We start from the raw sequence: 14,903 nt of genomic DNA, 5'->3' as shown, positions 1-14,903 counted from the left end.
CCGGATCGGATGAGCTCGACGGGTCAGAGGTGGCAAGCCCCACCCAGTCAATCTCGTCGGAGCCAGATTCGAAGCCGGCCATGTCATGGGATGGTGGGGAAGCTTAGATCCGAAGGGGAGTGGATGGAGGAGAGCAAAGAGGTGAGAGGAGTGAGGTTTGAGCTATGGTTTTATCTGAATAAGCTTTTTTTTAGACGGGGGGGGGGGGGGGGGGGGGGGGCTAGGCTAGGCCGCAGCCAATGTGGCAGGCTTGCCCGGCTGGGCCTCCCATATCCGCCCCAAATATGGCCTGGATATATGGGGATTTCTGGACAGACCGAATAAGCCGGTCAAAATAGGGGGACTGGTTGAGTGATTTTGTTCCTCTTTTTTCTGCTGGACAGTGACCTGGATGTCCGCCCGGACGTTTTGAGGGGTCCAACTGTAGATGCTCTCATGGAACTGGTGCGGTTCGTCCTTTTTCAGACTCTTGGCACACCCCGCACCTTATGCCCTGAAAACCAACACGGCGGGCTACTTGTATCGCGTGGTCCCGGTGAGCTCATCCTTGACACTGATTCAACCTTGTTGATATCATATGAGTTCCACTCATTCAGTCTTGTTGATGTCCATAATTTATTGTATTTTCTGTCAGAATTTTGTTCTTCTTGCTATGCAAATTCCAGTGTTTAGCAGTATGTCCTGTCCAAATTTCAGTTTTTGTTGTACAAAAATTTAGTGCTGATGTTCTAAGTTTTACTTTACTAGGAAAATTGCCCTTGTGTTCCAATGGGGATACATTGTGACATTGTCATGGCAGTGAAAATGGTAAAGAAAACATGAAAGATTTTGTGTGTTTTACTTCCTCCGCTCATCCCGGATCATCCCCTTCTTGCCCAACACTATGTACATCGAGTGTTGCGCGGGCATCGTTACCTAATATCTGACCTGCCTGAGCTTCGCCAGGAAGACCGACTGTCGTCCCTATATTAATGGCCCCACATGGTGGCAATGTGTAGCAGCCTCGGTGAGGGTATGGCTTACGGGATGACAAGCGTGATCTAAGGACTGGGGGGATCATGCTGAAGAACAACGCTTCAAGACTGATGGCGAGTGCTTGTAGTGGGTTTCCCGGCGATGCTTGAACCCGCTTTCCTCTTTCCCGTCTCATTCTCTCGACACTGATGTATTTCCGTTATGTTGCAGTAATGGAAAGGGGTAATGCCCGGTTAAAAAAAAATGGCCGAGTTGGTAGTTTTATAGTCAATTATTAAAAGACAACCTGGTAGTTATTATGGTTGTAACTTCTATCATGTCAATTGAGTCCGTTGAAGAGTTGGATCGTGGCAAGATTTAACTGAATTGGTGGTATGGAATATAATGGGATTTGGATTCTTCTCAGCCTGTAATATCAAGGGATTTTGGTTTGTATGAATATCTACATAATTTATACCTGATCATAGCAAGACTTAACGAATTGGCAAATTTCTGCAACCAATTCACAACCACTCAATCAAACAGAATAAAAACATTACTACATCAGAATTTTTTGAAGAATTGCATCTGAATTTATTAGAAGAGAATACCCTGTACGTAGTTGCAATGAACAACACAAACAAGGCTTGGATACCAGGAACTACACCCAGGACTCGAATGCAGATAGCGAACAAACTGAAAGCCTGAAAACCATGGTCCAAAGCACTTAATCACTCGCGACCATAGAGTTTATGTAATCAGGTGTACATCACAATGCCAAAGCGAAGTGCCACCAAAGTTCTCACCAATTCTTCTAGCAATAAAGTGAGACCAATTACTTCTTCGATTGGGATTAGCGCGCTCCAGCCATGTCTTAGCGGATTCAATGACAATTACTACTAATGCTGTGAGCAAGTTGAATCATTTGGCCATGCTTAGGCCTCCTTTGGTTTGTAAGATTTTTGTAGGAATTCTATAGGATAGGATTTGCAAAGGAAAAATTCCTTCAAGCCCTTTGGTTTGTAGGAATGGATTCTTATTCCTATGTAGGATAGGAATCAATCCTTCACGTTTTGGAGGAAAAAAACATTAGCCCAGACTCAATGGAAAAAATCGAGTGTGGTTTTGTGTAGCTCAAGCTACGTGGTACCCCTTATCTTAGCCATTCATTTTTGCATCATGATCCGTGCAGGCATATTTGTCATTTTTGTTTCTCTCAAACGAAACAACGTATAAACTTCAAACTTTGCAGGACAACCAAACATTCTAATTACTATGTGGGAAAAAACTTTCAGATTTTTTCATACATTTTAAATGCTAAAATTTATTTTTTTTAATCAAAAAAATCCTCATTTTGTATATTTATGTTGGTCCAAAAAATCTGAAAGTTTTTTCACACATTGAAGTTGTAAATTTTGTTTGATCTGCAAAGTTTGAAGTCTATATGTTTTTTCATTTGAGAGAAACAAAAAAGAGAAATCTTCTTGCTGTAAGTTAGTTGAAGAGTACGGATCTCAAAGCAATGTTGAAGGGATGGAGATAAGAGGTTCCATGTAGCCTGAGCTACAGAGAAACTTTACCATACATAAGCTCTTATTATCCACTTGATCTTGTAAAAATGGCTGACTATTTGTCGATATATTCTGCAGGACCTCAACAGATTTGCTTAAAACTGTTTTCAACCTCATGATATCAGTCACACTTTTTGTTGGTCTATTTGACATGCGTGTGATGCAGGTACATGCCTGTGATTTAAAGGCTTGATTCCTCATTTTGGTCTAGTTTTTTGCTTCCTTGCAGTCTTTCCTTGTCTCAGAATACCCTCCTTCCTAGAATTTCGGTCTTGTGCTCTAAATTGCTTTCACTGGTTGAGCCTATTGTTCTGTTAAAACATTGATATTTCTTTTCTAACCCAACCAGGCTGCTATGAACAAAGGTCCAGACGAATCTAAGAGCGGCGACCTTTTATACGATCATCTTGATGGAAAAGACGAACTTTCGTTTGACATCATGGCAGATGCCGGCGATTGTGGCAACTCTACATATGCCATAGCACCCTTACTTGCTCAACGTTCTTTAGTCGTAAAATCTGATGATTCCAGGCTTATATTTCCCGGTGGAGAACTACTACTTATTGGTGGAAACCTCGTGTATGCTGCATACTTTGATCGTTTACACCATTTGAAGTTTTCAGTTCATGTTTGCTGATTAATGACTAGTAAATGTTTTGCTTGTCATATGCTAATTTATGAGAAAAGTGATTCTACCATGCATGGGAGAGCCTTCCATCTTTGTTAGAGATTCGTGCACCAATGGCTTGAGTATTTAAACTTTTAAAGTCATCTGGCAACAAATGCTACTGCAAAGTACTCCCTCTGTCCCATAATATAAGAGCGTTTTTGACAACGCTCTTATATTATGGGACGGAGGGCGTACTATGCTAGGTGGATGCACTCCATTCCTCTCTCCCAACTACTAGTTCTCTCTCCTGCACACTAGTACATGTAATTTATTTTCATTCTTAAACTTCAAACAACCATATATTTTAAAATAAGTAGAGGATAAATCCGTGGATGATTTCTTTGAAACAAGGGCAATATTTAATATGTTTTAGCAATTTTGAATTTTGAGTTTTTGAAACACAGTGAACCATTTACTAAATGGTGTGCAAAATAATTAAGTATACCAGACTCGAAAACACGATGAAACAAGACAAATTTGGTTAGTCTAACATTCATAGTTCTTATAGTTTCATCAAGTTTCAAAATCATATTTCAAAAATGAAGAAAATATATGCATGGTTAGTCTTGTTGAAAAGATCTTGTCACTAGGAAGGCAAATATGTAAACATACCAGAAAGCAAATTTTGTGTTTAATAGCTAGGACGGTTTTGAATTTGGGACTAACCTTAAAATGCATGGGTGATTTGAGGAGGTAGGAGAATCTAGGTAGGGGATAGGATAAAGTAGGTGTGTTCGCTGTCATAATGGAATTGATGCCATGCATGATATTTCTGGTGCGTGGTAGAAAAACCAGTCTCGCTAGTTTATCTCAAGTTGCATTCCAGACATATGATGCCATCTTCTTCTCTTTTTTTGCCAGCTTGTTATATTGGATATGTTTTTTTTCATGTTGATCTTGGAATAAGCTCTTCAAAAAGTTGTTGATTTGTTCCTTTCTTTTGCAGATATCCAAATCCATGCTCATTTACATATGAGCAGCATTGTTTCTGCCCTTTTGAGTATGCTCTCCAGCCTCCTGCTTGGTATATGCCTGAACACATAACATTGGAAAACCCTGAACTTCCTCTTGGAGTTTCTGAGCTCAGGCAGTATAGCCGGCCACAATGTTTTATGATTCCTGGCAACCACGGTAAATATTACCTACCTATGATCTGCACTGTACTTTGTGTTTTATGACATTCATATGCCTATCTTCTTCCTTGCCCATCAGTGTTACAATTTTTTCTTGGCTTCGGAGAAGTTACACTATATATTTTTTAATACAGTATTGTGAAGAGAGCTATGTAAATAATGATGACAAAGGCTACTCCACAACATGGGCTTAGCCCCAGCCTCTGTACGTATGTGCCTCCAGTCACACTGGATGAGCATGAGCTGGGTAAAGATGTGCTTCGTGCTCTGCGCAGATGCGCCTGAGGACTCCTGTAGGATACACCAAGTTTTAGCACCACAAAGATATTCTCAAGTGAGCCGAGTCACGGATATGCCTGTCAATTTTGTCTTTGGTTAAATAGCATCCTGTAATACCTTCCATGCCCATTCACCCAAGCTTTCTCCACCTCCAATGCCCTTGGCAACCATGCCAGTTGTCACCTCTAGCAGAACGACACCAAAACTATATATGTCAGTCTTCTCGCTCGCCTTTCCATTGTACTGAAAGTATTCTGCAAAATTTGGATTTAGTTAGCGTTCATTGAAAATGTTTGAGATGCCTTGCTGGATTTGAGACTCACTAGGGGGTCATGTACCCGTGTGTACCACAAATGGCTGACATGTGGTGGGACTGGCCTGGGTTGACACCCTTTCGAGAGTAAGCCCAAAGTTGGCGATCTTGGCGTGGAACTCTGGTTCAAGCAAAATGTTGTCTGACTTGATGTCCCTTTGTATAATATCCTGTCCACACTCTTGGTGGATGTGGTTGAGGCCCCTCGTTGCGTCAAAGCGATGGTCAGCCTCCTCCGCTAGTACAATGGTGCAGGGGCGCCCTCGTGGTAACGGTGGTGCAGCCAGTCGTCGAGGCTGCCCTTCTCCAAGTGCTCGTAAACAAGCAGCTTGGCATCTTAGCTGGAGATGCTGCAGAGCAGCTTGATGATGTTGTGATTGATGCTCCCGAATCTCTTCAACTCCGAGTTGAACAGTTTGTGGTCCGGATTTCTCATGTTGCATATCTTCTTGACAGCCACTATTCTGCTGTTGCGATCCTTGGTGGCACCATCAAGGCTAGGAGGTGGACACGGTACACCTTTTCAGACCCGCCGCTGACAATAATGTTCTCCTCAGATATGTTGTTGAGCACGTCGGATTTTGTGATGTCCAGAGGTGTGAATGGTGTCATTTTCCAATCAGCCACAACTTCTTTCACCACTTGTGTGTTCTTCCGCCGCCGGAAGAGCAGCCATATGATGATGCTCATGGAAACGATGATGACTCTGATATCGAGCACTAACAAAATTATCACACGCTTCTGGAGGTGGCTGCCTCCATGGCATTTTGGGAGATTTATCCTCGAGTCCCACTTGGAACAGAGCCCATGGCTTCCAAGGAAGCTGTGGTTGTACTTTGCACTTTGCAGAGAGAGGGACACCTCCCCATTGAGCTGGTTAAATGACAAATTGAGGGACACAATTAAATGGTTGCCGAAGTTGGGCAAAATTTTGCCTGTTAGCTCGTTGTTGGACAAATCAAGGCCTAACAGTGATGAAATTTTCTCAATGTTCCATGGAGGCATTGCACCTGATATATGATTGTTGCTAAGGTCAAGTGATTTGAGATTTTGCAATAATTTAGTTGATGTTGGTATGGATCCAGGTATCTTGTTCCCACTTAGTGACAATTCAGAAAGCATGTGGAGATTGCTCATGTTGATAGGTAGCTCTCCCGAGAGTTAGTTATTCTGCACCATCAACATCAATAGCCTAGTTCCAAACGTCAGGATCGAGCTGGAGAAGTGGTTGTTCTGCATCTCAATTCGAGAGATATTCGAAGATCTCTCCTTCGGCATAGTGCCAGCGAAGTTGTTCGATATTAGCACTATGTGCACCAACGGCAACCACCATATATTCACCGGAAATTCCCCTGAGAAGTTGTTACCGAGCATAATGTTATCCAGTAAGAGGCAGTTGCCAATGGTCGCTGCGAGCTTGCCGAAGAAGCTGTTTTAGAAACTACTATGTTGAATAGTTTCCCGTGAGCGAATATCTCCTCCAGTAGTGAGCTAGACAAGCTTTTGTTGTAGACCTCAATATTTCCAAGCGGCGAGTGCTTCCCAAGTTCTTGTGGCACCTCACCTGAGAGCATATTGTCAAACAACTGGATGTATTGGAGGTTGCGAATGTGGTCAATGCTTTTAGGGATGGGGTCTATGGACTCATTGTTGTATAGGATGATAATGGTTATTTTATTGAGTGTCCCAAAGTCTTCTGGTATGCAGCCAGTGAGTTTGTTTGCCGACAAGTATATCTTAATCAAATTCACCGTAGTGATGTTGTACGACAGCTCCTCGGTGAGTCCATTGTCATATAAGTACAAGATCTCAAGCTTTCCGTGCTGCAAGATCCAGACAGGGATTGAACCACTAAGCTTGTTTCCCCACAGGTCGAACATGGCTAGTTCCTTTACGCTTGAGAATGCCTCTATAATCTCGTCGGTGAAGCCATTCATGTCAAGAAGCAGGTTTTGGAGTGTCGAAAGCTCGACCATCGGCATCGGCAGAAGTACACTAAAGTTGTTGTTAGTTAGGTTGAGATGCTTCATAGATGGTGATAACTGGCTGATGTCTTGAGGAAGGAATCAATGGAAGCCTTTGTAGGAGAGATCAAGGTACCAAAGCAAGGAGTAGGCGTAGAGCATGATGCCGGGGAATCTCCCAATGAGCTTGTTGTACGAAAAGTCAAGGTGGATCAGGTACGTGAGGTTGCACATAGACGGAAGGATGCTGCTGGTAAGATTCAAACGCTTGAATGAAAGCCCTCTAACTAGATCTCCACTGCTCCCCACACAGCTGACACTTGCCCAATTGCAATGATGCGTGGGGCAAAACAACCGGTCATTGCAGCTGGGATGGTGTCAGCTGCGTGGCAGTGGGTGGAGGCCTAGTTACGGGGATTTTCTTCTAGTGTTAGAATCTTATCGGCAATATCCCTCCATCTGTGTGCAACCTCAAGTACCTGATCCATCTTGACTTTTCATACGACAAGCCCACTGGGAGATTCCCTGTCATCACGTTCTACACCTACTCCTGGCTACAGTACCTTGATATCTACTACAACGGCTCCCATTGAGTACTTACTCAAGATATCAGCCGGCTATCACCATCTATGACGCATCTATACCTGACTAGCAACAAATTTTGTGGTGTTCTGCCGACGGTGATGGCCAAGCATTAGGCACTTCAGAGCCTACTTCTTGACACGAATGGCTTCACCGGTGAGGTTCCAGAGGCATTCTCAAGCCTAAAGGAACTAACCATTTTGTACATGTAGGGCAACAAGTCAATGGTTTGATCCTCGTCTGCATCTGGCAGCACCAAAACCTCGAGATTTTGTACTTGTATGACAATGGACTCAACAGAAAGCTGTCGTGCAACTTCACTGCAATGAATTTGATTAAAATAGACTTGTCAGCAAACAAACTCACTGGCTACATACCAGAAGACTTTGGGTCACTCAAGAAACTAACCATTATCATCCTATACAACAACGAGTTCATAGGCCCCATCCCAGAAGCATTGGCCTCATTCATACTCCAATACATCCAGTTGTTCGACAATATGATCTCGAGTGAGGTAAGGTACCACAACAACTTGGGAAGCACTCGCCGCTTGGAAATTTTGAGGACTACAACAACTTGTCTGGCTCACTATCGGGGCAGTTATGCGCCCATGAGAAACTATTCAACATTGTAGTTTCTAACAACAGCTTCTCTGGTGAGCTCCCGGAGCATTGGCAACTACCTGTCGCTGGATAACATTATGCTCGTCAACAACAACTTCTCTGGGAAGTTTCTCGTGAATATATGGTGGTTGCCATTGGTGCATACATTGCTAATATCAGACAACAACTTCACTGACACTATGTAGAAAGAGATATCTTCGAATATCCCTTGAATTGAGATGGACAGCAACCACTTCTACAACTCGATCCCGACAATTGAGACTGGGCTATTGGTGTTGATGGTGAAGAATAAGCAACTCTCGGTAGAGCTACCTTTCAACACAAGCAATCTCCACATGCTTTCTGAATTGTCACTAAGTGGGAACAAGATACCTGGATCCGTACCAACATCAATTGAATTGTTGCGGAATCTCAAATCACTTGACCTCAGCAACAATCGTATATCAGGTGCAATACCAGCATGGAGCATTGAGATGATTTCATCACCAGTAATCCTTCATTTGTCCAACAACGAGCTAACATGCAATATTCCTCCTGGCTTCGGCAACCATTCAATTGCGTCCCTCAATTTGCAATTTATAACCAACTCAATGGGAGGTGTCCCTCTCTCTCTACAAAGTGCAAAGTACAACCACGGCTTCCTTCGAAACCGTGGGCTTTGTGCCAAGCGGGGATCAAGGATAAATCTCCCAAAATGCCATGGAGGCACCCACCTCTACAAGCATATGATAATCTTATTAGTGCTCGGTGTCACTATCATCGTCCCTTGTATGAATATCGTCATACGACTGCTCTTTCGGCAACGGAAGAACACACAAGTGGTGAAAGAAGTCGTGGCTGATTAGAAAATGACACCACACCTCTGGACTTCACGGAATCTAATGTGCTCAACAACATATCTGAGGAGAACATTATCGGCAGCGCGGGTCTGGGAAAGGTGTACTGTGTCCACCTTCCTCGCCTTCATGGTCTCATTGAGGATCGCAACAGCAGAATAGTGGCTGTTAAGAAGGTATGCAACAAGCAGTCTGACTCGGAAGTGAAGACATTGGGGAGCATCAATCACAAGAACATGATCAAGCTGCTTTGCAGCATCTCCAGCCAAGATGTCGAGCTGCTTGTTTACAAACACATGGAGAAGGACAGCCTCAACAACTGGATGCACCATCGTGAATGCACGGGCGCCCCTTCACCATTGCACTGGCCGACAAGGCTGACCATCGTTATCGATGCATCCAGGGGCCTCAACTACATCCACAAAGAGTGCAGACGGGCTATTATCCATCGGGACATCAAGTCAGACAATATTTTGCTTGACCCAGAGTTCCATGCCAAGATCACCGACTATGGGCTCGAATGGTTGTCAGCCCACGCCAGTCCCACCACAGGTCAGCCATTTTTTGGGACACACGGGTACATGGCCCCTGATGACAATCTCAAATCCAGCAAGGCGTCTCAAACATTTCTGTTGAATGCTAACTGGATGCAAATTTTGCATAATACTAATAGTACAATGGAGGGGCGTACTAGAAGATTGACATCTACAGTTTTGGTGTCATTCTGCTAGAGCTGACAACCGACATGGTTGCCAAGGGCGTTGGAGGAGGAGAAAGCTTGGTTGAATGGGCATGGAAGGTATTACCGGATTGCTCTTTAACCAAAGACAAAATCGTCGAGCATATCGGTGGTTCAGTCTACTTAGAGGATAATTTTAATGGTGCTGACACTCGGTGTTCCCTACACGAGTCCTCAAGCGTATCTACGGCCGAGCATGAAGCGCGTCCTTCCACAGTTCATGCTCATCCCATGCGACGGGAGGCACGTATGTTTAGACGTTGAGGCTGAGACCATGTTGCGGAGGAGCGGGTCCGAGAAGGGCACCACCAGCAGTCGGTATGGCCGCCGGCGTGACTCTGTAGCGCATGCATCGATCTGGACTAATTAGGTACTGTCCCTTTATATCACTCGTACTGAACTCAATTTTCTCGTTGTAGGCAGTCGAATTTACCAGTAGGTTGTCTAGCCAGACTTATTTATTGCATTTGTATGGCCTAGTATCATTCGTCATTTATTCATAAGTGGCTAGTATCTAGTTAACATTTGACTTATTGTAATTAGGTGGATCATATTGCCGCTGGTGATCACTTGGCTCCCCCACCCGTCTAACCAGATCTAACCAGATGGTATATGGCTCGTCTCGCTGCGCCTGCTACAGTTGCTTTCGGCATTCACGTGACCATGGCTTAGATGAGTTTGGGCTTGTAGAATGCGCATCAATAATCATGTTTGCTTTTCTTGTGCTGATCATATTGTAATTGAGTGGCTTCATGCCTTCGCCAAATGATTACCTAGCTATAGCAAATTAAACAATGTCGCAATAATATTAATGCACTTTAAAGAATCCAGTCTCCTTATCCATTGCTATGTCAAGGCCGGTAGTTGGGGATCGTGTGTGGGAAGAGAAAATGTCAAGGTGGGTTAACTACATACTAGAAGGGTTGGGCGCGCTTTGCAGCGCCATTGGTGTTGTTGGGTTTCTTAGAAACATTATTCGCTCTGTTTCAAATATCAGGTGTATTACATTTTTTAAAAGTCAAATATTTTTAAGTTCCATCAAATTTGTAGAGAAATACATCAAAATACATAATACCAAGCTTTCAGGTGAGTATAATTAGATTCATCATGAAATGAATTTCCATCTTTTTTTTGTTTAATATTGTTGATGTTGACATTTTTGTCTCTAAGCTTGGTCAAAGTTAAAGGGATTTGACTTTCTAAAAAAACTAATACCCTCATATTTTGGAATTGATGGAATATTTAGTTTGGCGGGTCAAGGAGATGATGGAGTGTTTTTTTTAATAATTCGATGATTTGGTGGGCCTTTCTCGATATGATTCTGTGTTATCCGCTAAGAAACACATATTTATGTGGGGAAATTTCTGTGTCGGTAGCTGTATGTACTATATTGGTGCTGCAATGTCACAAGATGGCATTTATTTTTTCTAGGTGTTAGGAGGATGCACAGGATCAGTTGTTGGTGATTGATTTGAAAAATGATTGGCTTGATCAAAATCTTAGACCAGATCCATAATTGAATATCTCAATCGAATTGAAGAGCTTCAAAATTAGGGAACAATAATGGATTGAAATAATTAAATGGGAGAGCTTCTTGAGAAATTGTTAACCCAGTCAAAATTGGGGTAACTCAATTTTAAATTGAAGACCACAATTAGTTATGATGCCTTAAAAGTGAGGAAGCATATTGTATAGTATAAAATAATTGAATGAGAGAGCATTGAGAAATTGTTGATTTGATCAAAATCGGGTGCCTCAATTTCAATTAAAGACCTTAATTGATTGTGAGCATTTTAAAATTAGGGAGCTTAGTGTTGTGGACTATTACTAATATAGTTTCACATCTAGCCCGATGCCTTACAGTGCAGGTTTAACACGTCCTCCTCTAGTACAGTTTGTTAATTGTGAGCAAAATGCCACTTTCTGCCTCCCTATGTTTTCCTCACTGCAAATGTTCTTAATCACATCCTTACTATATATGTATATGCCTCATGTTAATAAGTGTGTCCTTTATTCACAAAACTTGAATAGTTACCGCTTCATACGCATGGAACAGACAGTGTAATTGACATGTGTTTTAGTCCTAAAAAATGATAATTGAGCATAATCATTTTCGTCTTTGCATGATTACCTTGCTAAGAACGCCAATCTCTTCTTGTAAATTAGTTCACATTGAGATGGTGGCAAAAGAAAATTTTGTTGTACATGTTGCTTATCAATTCTTTATATTCCCACTGACAAGAAGGTGAAAAGAGCGTACGCTAATAGTCTGAACTTCTGAACATGAAGTATGTGTTCATTTTGTGTTGCCAGTGAAAAATGAGTATTTGGTTGCATATCCTTGCATTTTTTTTATCTTATTAAAAGGTTCCTTTTATAGAGAACTCAACTATCAGATTGATGAGCAATTTTAGCATGCTCCTTTTTACCCCTCTTTTCACATGGGAGGTAAGAAGGTAAGAGCATGTTAAAAAACCCTCCAGATTGATGACTTTTGAATGATTCAATGTTATAAAGTAACGAGAATCCAAACTAAGCGTGCATGATCATGATATATATTTTTTTCTCCTTCCAAGTTCCAAGCAATCGCAGTAGTACTGTACTTGTTTTCCAGATTTTTATTTTTATTTTTTCAGAATCTCCAAGGTATTTATTTAGAACAGAAAATATTTCGTACTATCAACTTTAAATTCTTGAAGCCTTGTTTTCGTATATGATAATTTTTTAGGCATTCTACTATCAAGGTTATTTTTTTCCTAAAGAAAGTTAATTTTTTTAGGGGAACCATATCAAAGTTATGGTTTTTTCTAGGGTAAAAGCTAAATTTTATTGATCAAAAGCCACATGAAGTGGGATACAAAAAAGATCGTGGGGTTGAAACCAAACATGGCGCCCCCCTTCGAGAGAATTCAAAATTTTAGCTAGTCTATCTGCGTCTGTGTTTTCACGTTGGATTGGCTTCTATGTTTTCACGTTGGGCTCCGACCGGCAACCGAGGTACATCGGTTGGCCAGAGATGGGGTCGGCGTACTTCAACGTACCTGCTCGAGTGTGTGATAGCTTGCATTGGTATGTTAGGTGGCAAAGCAAACTGATAGTAGTATTTAACACCATAACTGAGACTTTTCAGCAGATGCGTGCTCCAACTTCTCCCATTAGTCAACCATGCAGGTCATATATCTTTGAGGCGGATGGCACGCTAGGGATCCATACACGTCATACTGCCATGAAAGAAATTGTTGATATTGGGTGTTGCAGAACTATGAAAGCGAGGTTTGGGTCTTAAAGTACCGAATCAAACTGCCGGTTGCAGAAGTAATGGGGCGGTTTGAAGGCTGCGATGAATTGTGGTATGTGAATGTTGCTTTGGAGCATGGCCGAGTGTCTTTACTGGCGAGTGTGGGCGAATGGGTGTTTCCCATTGACAGTGATGGAAAATTGGTGGACAGTTTTCATCGTGGTGTCGGAAGCCTCTGTGGGTATGGATTTCGGCTCAAACAATCTCTTGTTCCGCACAGTTTCTTTACGGCACTCGAAGTCTCTGTTGCGAGCACTTCACCTTTCATCTGATGGTGGTTGAGTGTGAGGTGGTGCTTCTTAACTGCGTGGTTTTCGCATCCTCTAGGCTGGAATACCTTTGAATCAGACCAAGTATGAGCCGGCTGGCTTCTTCTTTTTTACTTTGATGTATACGAAGTTGTGATCAGAAGCTCTGAATTTTTTATGTGCTTGCATCATTACATTGTTTTCTGTTGCATTATTTCAAGGACTAGTGCTTCATGGAATGTTCGATCTTAAGTTTCAGAAGCAAAATTTTCTTGTACCACTGCGCACAAGAGAAAGGTTTGTCACACATTTTGTTCAAATCCGCAGCAGGACATTTGTGACAAACTGACAATACATGCAGTTGTGAGAGTAAGCACTCCGATAACTTGTTACTGGTACCAGTGTGTACTGCTTGTATTATGTGCCATAGCAGGGTATTGCTTGAAGTAAATAGCATAAAACTACTACAATTCGGACTAGGGTTCAAACAACTAACGATATTTTTCGCTGATAACTATCAAGTCAAGGGTCGGTTGTTAAAAAAATAAAATCTTCGTTGTTAAAATTTAAACCGGTTTATGATAGGTCGGGCCCGCACCTAAACGATCTGTCTATTTGACCGTTAATTTGACTGTTAACTAACATGTGGATCCCAGATGTCAGTGTCAGGTCCTTTAAAAATTTGAAAAAGCAATCGGGCCCCTCCTGTGGTCATGCGCCAGCAGCCATGGCGCCGCCGCGCGAGCTCCCTTCCATCGCGCGGGGTGTAGGTGGCAGACTTCGTCGCCCTGCTGGAGGTCGCCATGGAGAACCCCACCCAGGGACGCCTCCTGCCGGAGTTAGCCGGTCGTGCCACCCGTAGCCGAGACCCACCTCCACCTGGATCCTGCACGACGGTGGCTGCTGGGGGTTGGCCGGCGGGGCAGCGCCTCTGGCCGGTGACGCCATGGCTCCATGGAGGGTGGCACGTCGGCTGCCATGGCTGCAGGCCGAGGCTGGCGGCGCGTTGGGGAAGAAGAGAGCCACGGTGAGGAGAAGAGGTTTCGGGGAGAGGGGGCAGTAGTGGCGGCGATGAGGTGGAAGGAGAAGCGACCGACGCAGGTGGAAGGAGAGGCGGCCAGTGCTTCGTCGACCTCGTGTGGAAGAAGAGAGACAGGAGGAGTGAAGAGAATGTGGAAGAGAGCTGACATGTGGACCCCACATGTCAGTTAACAGTCAAACAAACGGGCAAACAATTAATTTTCTTACGTGTGGGCCCCAATTGTCATAATCATGATCAATTATAAAGCACGGGATGATTTGGGTTTTTTGAAATAGCCGACCCCTGACTTGGTAGTTACCAGCGGAAAAAAATCGGTAGGTTTTTAAAACCCTAGCCCGACTTATAGTAGTTTTATGCTATTCACCATAATTGCTTGGCCACTCAGATTTATATATGCTCTTTGGTGCAGACAGTTCTTCCACAGCTCAGTTTTTTTTAAGCTGAAGAAGCGAATTGAACGGACAAGTTTCAAGCACGAGGCGATCTAGGATCTCTCCTCTATCCCTTGGGATTTGAGACTGGCTGCGGAGGAGCTTGCACAGCAGCTTCCAAGCCCACCTCGGCTACATACACGCACGAGGTATAGTGTGATCGGAAGTTGACCCCCCGCGAATCTCGATGGCCTTGACAATGGCGATTGATTCGTCGGAA

General features: G+C 43.1%; 2 pseudogenes; one reads left to right on the top strand and one right to left on the bottom strand.

Annotated features, from left to right (window-relative positions):
• Positions 1-4,665: 4,665 nt before the first annotated feature.
• Positions 4,666-6,896, bottom strand: LOC125549186 (annotated as a pseudogene).
• Positions 6,897-7,047: 151 nt separating this feature from the next.
• LOC125547186 lies at positions 7,048-10,167 on the top strand (annotated as a pseudogene).
• Positions 10,168-14,903: the final 4,736 nt, after the last annotated feature.

This window comes from Triticum urartu, chromosome 3 (genome assembly GCF_003073215.2).
Source record: "Triticum urartu cultivar G1812 chromosome 3, Tu2.1, whole genome shotgun sequence".
NCBI lineage: Eukaryota > Viridiplantae > Streptophyta > Magnoliopsida > Poales > Poaceae > Triticum > Triticum urartu.
The sequence above is the reverse complement of the archived record's forward strand: the minus strand, read 5'-3'. Positions and strand labels throughout refer to the sequence as shown.